The sequence below is a fragment of the Tamandua tetradactyla genome, chromosome 5 (genome assembly GCF_023851605.1).
Source record: "Tamandua tetradactyla isolate mTamTet1 chromosome 5, mTamTet1.pri, whole genome shotgun sequence".
Classification (NCBI taxonomy): Eukaryota; Metazoa; Chordata; class Mammalia; order Pilosa; family Myrmecophagidae; genus Tamandua; species Tamandua tetradactyla.
In genome coordinates this window covers 7,787,042-7,794,736 of record NC_135331.1, presented here as the reverse complement: position 1 = coordinate 7,794,736, position 7,695 = coordinate 7,787,042, and positions in this window count along the sequence as shown.

The following is a 7,695-nucleotide window of genomic DNA, read 5'->3' as shown; positions in this document are numbered from 1 at the left end:
AGTTTCATCCCCGCCTTGGCTTAATTAAGTGCTCTGCAGACATAAATAGCTTTTTTTGTTGTTATTTACTCAAGCTTGCAGGAAGCTGGCAGAAAAGGCCTTTTCAGCTAAAAGCTCGTTAAACCCCAAAGGTGTGACTCAGCAAGCTTGCAGCCAGAGAGGACCTTTTAGCCTGGGGCTGTGAGGTGAGCTGGGCGCCCTGTTCCGGAAGGAGAGAGTGCATGGGCAGCAAGGAATTTGGGCCTGCAGACCCTTATACAGCCGGGATTCTTATTGTTTTACTTAGAGCACTTGGAATCCCAAGGTTGTTCAAGACACAGATCAAAATGCACTTTGGATCCATTTTGTCCCCACTTCCCTTTCTTCACGGGGCAGGGAATGGAGAGCTGGCTGTGTGCTTGGATAGCCAGCCTGTGCCTTCTGTGGGCAGGAGGGGGAAGCCCGAGAGCAAGCCCTGACTCCCAGGCAGACAGAAGCCCAGCAGAGAGGAAGAAGGCTCAGAGAGTACCCATGCTAAAGACGAAGCCCTGAGCCACCGCTGAAGCTGCCTCAGGTCAGGGAAGATGTGCTCCCCTGGGTCAGGGAGGGTGCCTGCTGCTTGGGACGCACAGGACCCAAAGTCACAGCTCGTGGTCTGGGCCTCTCACTTAAAGCAACTGCTTGTATCACATGACCTTATGAACAAACCTAGTGGCAGTTGTAAAGAGCTTAGGATAAAAAGTAGCAGTCTCTAGCCTCTCCTCTCTCTACCTCTTTTTTTTTTTTTTTTTAATATTTTTACTGACATATCTTCACATACAGATACATTCCATACATGGTATACAGTCAGTGACTCACAATATCATCACATAGTTGTGTATTCAACCACCATGATAATTTTTTGGAACATTTGCATCACTCTAGAAAAAGAAATAAAAAGAAAAAACCCATACATCCCATACCCCTTGCCCCTCCCTCTCATTGACCAGTAGTAGTTCCATCTACCCAATTTATTTTACCCCTTATCCTCCCTATTATTTATATATCTTTATCCATTTTTTTTTACTCATCTGTCCATACCCTGGATAAAAGGAGCATCAGACACAAGGTTTTCACAATCTCACAGTCACATTGCAAAAGCTGTATCATTATACAGTTGTCTTTAAGAATCAAGGCTACTGAAACACAGCTCAACACTTTCAGGTACTTCCCTCCAGTCACTCCACTACACCATAAACTAGAAAGGGATATCTATATAATGCATAAGAGTATCCTCCGGGATAGCCTCTAGACTCTGTTTGAAATCTCTCAGCCACTGACACTTTATTTTGCCTCATTTTTCTCTTCCCCCTGGCCAAGAAGGCTTTTTCAGTTTCATGTTACCAGGTCTAAGCTTATCCCTGGGAGCCATGTTCGATGTTGCCAGGAGATTTACCCTCTTGGGAGCCATGTTCCAAGTAGAGGGGAGGGCAGTGAGTTCACCTGCTGAGTTGGCTTAGAGAGAGGGGCCACATCTGAGCAACAAAAGAGGTTCTTAGGTGATTCTTTGGTATAATTAAAAGTCAGCTTTCCCTATCCTTTGCAGGAATAAATTTCATAGGGATGAACCCCAAGATCGAGGGCTTGGCCTATTGAAATTGGTTGTCCCCACTGTTCATGAGAATATCAGAAATTCTCCAAATGGGCAAGTCGAATATTTCCTCCTTTCTTTCCCGTCCTCCAAGGAAACTTTGCAAATATTTCTTTATTTACTGCCCACATTACTCTGGGATTTATCAGGGCATCACCCTAACCTAGACAAACCAACAAAATCTCACGCCCTATTCAAGATTCTGTGTATTTATGGAGTTCGACTAAACTGACCATAGAAATTAAACTTCCCTACCTCTGTTAACTCTTTCTCCTTTAAAATCTTCTAGTGGCTTCTTCCAAACTCCAAATAATGTTCATTTGCTTTTCTGTTGTTTCTGGATTCCCTAAATATAGACAATATCCATGGACTTTTCATTTAAAAGATAAAGATTTTGCTCCAAGTTCACCCCCCTCCTCTTTGCCTCCTAGTGTTTGAGGTTATATATATATATACACTACATAATTTTATTGGCTACCTTGGTCACTTTAACTCCATGGGGAGATAGTGAAGTACAGTGAGGAAGAGGGGATGCCACAAAGCTTGGGAAATTTCCCACACACCACACTGAGTAGAGGTATGCCTCAGTTTCACGCAGTCTAATCCTAGATACTTCATCCTTATTTAATCCTTTTATTATTATCCCCACTTTGTGGATAAGCACACTGAGGCACAGAGAGGCCATGTAGCATGCCTGCATCATGCAGGTGGCAGAGCCAGATTTGAACCAGGGCAGTCCGAGCATGCCACTGCAGGAAGACGCTTGTCCTCAACCCTGAGCTTGCCTGGGAGTAGGGCAGTGCTTTCAGCTTGGTCATGCCCAGTGGTGAGGAGCACCTATGCTCCATGGGTCCGATCGCCCTATGTAGGGGTGCATACCTCTCCTACCTGCAAGGGCCCCTCATCTGGAATTGTATGGAAGAGACCTACATGCAGCTTTTGCAGTGTGAGCAGGTAGCGCTGACCTCTTGCCAACCCAAACTCACACTGTGGGAATCGGGGGGCTTTTCTGTGCATTTTGACTTTAGCCCTTGGGAAACCCCAGCTCCTTGTTCCAGAGAGGCCCAGGAAAGAAAACTGAAAATTGGCTCTGTGCCTTTAGGCAAAACACGTAACCTTTCTGTGTCTCCATTTCCTCATCACCCTCCATATTTTGCCAATCTTTCCAGCTTATTATGTCAACCACTGAAGCTAGGGGAAGGGATGTGAGTCTGATTAAATAGACCAGCAGCCAATGTCTTCTGGGGCCCCTTCTGGGTGTGTTGAGTAAGTATAGGGTGTGAACTTGCTGATCAGGTAGTACAAGCCCTGCCTTGGGGAGCTTCAAGTCCATTTGGAAAGACAGGGAGTAGTGAACAGTCACCGTGTCACTTATCAGGATCTTTGCTTCAGTGCAGCCTGAGCTTTTGGGGGTCTCCTGCATCCTCCCTGAGGTACACCTGTTTGCTTCAGAAGGTTCTCTGCAGCCACAGAAATACCTCTTTGGTAGACATTGGGCCCTCTGCCCTACTGCCTCAGATACCTCATGATACAGAGGACCCATTGGGAGCCTCTGTAGCTTGATTTGGTTTTTGAAAAATGGAAGTTAAAAAATATATATACATCAGTAATAGATGTCAGGATCATTTGTGGGGTTCAAGTGCCAGTTGATGCATGTACAGAGAGGCCTTTGCACAGCTGCCAGGAAGGCACCATCCTGCTTGCATCCTGCTTGCATCAGCACTTCAGTGCTGGTTGGAACAAGTAGCTAATAGCTCTCAATGAAAAAGGTTTTTTATTTTTCTACGCCCTTCCTCAGACTCCTCTGGCCTTTCTCTCTGTGCAGTAAGCTCCCTGTCCCAAAGCAGCCTAGGAAAATCCCTATGATGCCAGGGTCCTGGGCAAGCCCCCAGGAGCTAGGGGTCACTGTGGGTCATCTTGCTTTCTTCTTCACCATGTGTAGTATAAAGCAGGTGACTTCCCCAGTTTGTGGACGACGTTGTCCTTCCTGGGGTTCGATATAGGAGTCTTCTTCCCTCTTCCCTTTCTCCCCAGCATGGGACATAAACTTCAGGACCCCTCGTCAGGACTACCCATTGCCCCTTTTCTATGAAACATCTACTTTCTCTGCCCAATTTCTCTTTGTCTCTCAACTCCCTTCTTTTTATTCCAACTTTTGGAAGCAGTTGGGATCACATCATCCCTGAAACCTACTTAAAAACCACTGTGGATTCCAATTGCCTGGTAGATAGTCCCTTTAGCACACATAACAATCTCCATAAACCCAGCGTCTGTGCCTCCTGTCCCTTCTTCACCCTGTGGCACCTGGCCTAGAACAGGCACCCAGAGATGGAATGCAAGAACTCCCTCCCACCACAGGCTCTTCTGGCTTCAAGCTTCAAGGTTCAAGCCCCCCTTCCTCCAGAGGCTGACAGAGAGAGCCTCCCACCCACCCGCTAGCCCCTGGCTCAAGCTACTTTATGGAAATTTTGGCCTTTCTTCCCCTCTTTGACATTTGCAGACCATCTGGCACTGTGAGAAATAAAATCTTTTACAGTACTGGCTTTCAGTGGATGGGTAGCTCCTGGCGTGAGGCAGTGGATCTGAATAGGTCAGAGATCAGGCCACTGGGGTCATTTGTGTGGGCCACTGTTGAGTATTTGACATTTGTAGCCTGGTTGTATTTTTCCTGCTGCCTGGCACATACACATCTTCAATATTATACCATGTGGACCAGTCCTTTTCAGGGGAGGTTGTTTGTGGGCACCAGAAACTTTTTCTGTCCAGAACCCAGTGGGCATACCCATGAAGTTGCTCCTGACAAGTGGGCTTCTGCAGCAAGCATGCCTGGCACAAGGGGCAGCCCTGCCAGGCCAAGAAAAAGGTGATGCAAGCGAGGCACTTCCCTTGAGCATATAATGTAAGGAAATGTCCAAAATACAGAAATCAAGCTAAATAACATTTCAGAGTGATATTTTAAAAATTGAAATTAATGCAAAAAAAATGAAGATGGACAGACTATGAAAGTTTTAAATAAAAATAGGACCCCCTCCCCTGTCCTTGCACCATCCTGCCCCTTATATCTCATCCTATTCCAGCTCGTCCTTGGTAGATGCTGCTGCCTGGGGGTCCTTGCTCTTTTCCCTTGATAAGAAGTAATGTGTGCTGGCCAGAGACTTTTCCCCAGGGCAACCAAGCTTCTGTGGGCCTGGATGGTTGGGCATTTGGGGAGAAGGTGAATCTCAGATTATTCATGCTCTAGAAGGAACAATGTCTACTTCTGTCCCTGGAGAAAACAGCAGTCCACTCACCCACATCGGTCCAAGTGGCCCAAGAGCTGAAAAAGGCCTGTCTTGCCTAAAAATTGAAGCAAATCAGAGTAGGTGGTTCTGGTTCTGTTTTTCCTGTAGTATGCTCCAGATATTCAAACCTCTGTAATTTGGTAAAAAACCTGCTGTCCAATGTTCTTTCCTTGTTGATATGGAAACAGTTTGTAAATTAACCTGACCGTGGGCCATTTCTTTCACCCTGTCCTCCTCTATGGCTCTCTTGAAGTTACCCGACCCTTCTCTCAGTTTCTAGAATGCATCACACTGTCCAGCTGCTGTGCCCTTCACCTGGAATGCCACTTCTCTGTCTAGGTTTTTTAGTTATTTTTTTTAGTATTGCTCTAGGGCTTATCCTTTATATTTTATCAGTATCAACTTTAGATTTATACCAGCTTAGTTGCAGTGATACACAGAACATTACTCCTATATAGTTCTATCCTCTTACTTCCTTCTTGTGTTATTATTGTTGTGCGTATTACATTTATTGTTACAAACCCAGCCACACATTGTTATAATTATTACTTTACTATCTATCCTCATTCCCTTAGCCCAAAACACCTTGGTTGTCACCCACCTCCTGTGTGCTGCTATTGGCAAACAACGTGTATGTATTGCACATATATTACACGTCTATGTCTTATAGGCCCAGCATTACGTTATGTTCAGATTATTTCATAAAATTCCTTTTTTAATCAGTTATGAGAAGAAAGAAAAATAAGCATTTTATACCGTCTGTCAGAATTACACAAGGACCTTTACTGGTGCTTTTTCTGTTCATGTGGATTCAGATGCCCTTCTGGGGTCACTTCCTTGCAGCCTGAAGAACATCCATTAATGTTTCTTGTAAGGCAGGTTGGCTGATAATAAATGCTCTGTGTTTGTCAGAAAAAGTCTTTATTTTGCCTTCATTTTTGAGTGGTAAGTTTGCTAGAGGCAGGATCCTTGAGTGCCAGTTCTGTTTCTTTGAGCACCGTGAATATGTTCTTCTTTGCCTTCTCGCCTGTGTGTGTCTGCTGAAAAGTCGGCTGTCGATCTCATGGGGTACCTTTATAAGTGATGAGCTGCTTTTCTCTTGCCGCCTTTAAAATAGTCTTCTTATCTTTGACTTTCATTACTATGGTATATGTTGGTGGGTCTGTTTTATGTGTATCCTACTTGGAGTTTGTGGAGCTGCCTAGGTGTGTATGCTGATTCTTTCCCCAGCTCATTGCTCAGCTGTTGTGTCTCATCCTTCAGGTCCGAAAATGTCACTTCCTCTCAGAGGTCTTCCCTGAACACACTATCAATAGCCTGTCTCTCCAATTACTCTTGGTTCCAGCAAGCTGTTAATTCCCTTTATTGAATTCCTAGCAGTTTTTTCGCTGGTGTGTTGGCTTACTCCCTCATCAGACTGGGTGTTCCCTGAGGGCAGCAGCCAGGCTGTCCTATTCATGGCCCTTTTCCAAGGCTAGACCAGGACAGGTGCATGGTGGGGGCTTAGTCAGTCTTGAGGTTCAAGGTGTTACTCCAGTTTGGGGTGTTGGTGAGCAGACCCCAATAGTGCCCTTCCCAGTTCCCCTTCTGGGGCCCTTATCTCTGGTCAGACAAAGGGGCAGCCTTTGTGTTTATAGTTCATTTTAATAACGTGTGTAAAAAAATATTTATATACCACATTTGCAGTCTTGCACGATCAATATTAGTTCATAAGCATAAGGTCATGGTAGTACAAAAATTATCCATAATCAGAATTAAGCAGTTACAGTATAACACCTAGCCCAAACTCTGTTAGGGATTGCTCCAGAAACATGAAAACGCAGGGCAAAGGAGGACAGATATGGGCTCCATAGGTAACCTGCAAAATAGATATTCAGGTACAGTTACAGGAGGGCTTCCGCCAGCTCCTTCCACACCTGCATCTTTCCCCTATCCTCTGCCATAACATTATGTGCTCCCATATTCCTCTTCTCTTCCAAGTAACCTGCCAGCATCTTCCACTCATGCTTTGAGAATTAGAGGTGGGACCTCCGGGGGGTGGAGGTGGGGGGTCTGTGAATGGGGGTGGGGAGAAGAGAGCTGGAACTACCAGGACTCCTTGTCAGTCATCTAATGAGAAAGCAGGAAGCGAGTACCCTTCACTTGGGAGGAAGCAGAAGAGGGAAGATGGGCAAGACCTTTGCTTATGGGCAGTGAGTCAGGTGCACAGAGGAACCCCCTCCCCTACCCCCAGGTTTTTCCCCAGTGCTTTCTACCCCGAAGGTATTGTGATTGGATTCCAGCCCAAAGGTCCAACACGTTAGCCTTGGCTCTCCCGGAACTGTAGAAAAAGAATCTATGTTGGGCCGTGGTGCTTTAGACCATGAACGAGGGGCGGGAGGAGGCAGTCCGGTGGGAGGGAGGGGAGCCAAGCGTCAGGTCTTGAAACCTGGTGGGCATTTAAAAACAAGAAACCTTGTTTCTCACAAAGTCGTCAGTTACAGCTCCTCTAAAAATTAGAGACGTTTTTCTAAAGCTGCTTTTATTAGAACTGAAAGAAGACTGCGAGAGCCTCCTGAGCCATAGCCAGCGTTATTAATACTCCTGCGCCCAACTTGGGGATCCCACAGGTCACCCCTTGGCGCCGCCGCAGTGGTGTCTGTTGGTGTGGGGGGTGGGGCGGTGTGGGTGTGTGAACTCACGGAAAGGAAACCTTCTTTCAATGGCCTGGGTTCTCCAGTCCCGTCGGCGCGGGCCGGGGCGGGTTGGGCCCGGGGCGGGGGGAGTGAGGGGAGGAGGAGGCGCTAGAAAAGGCGGCGCGGGCCG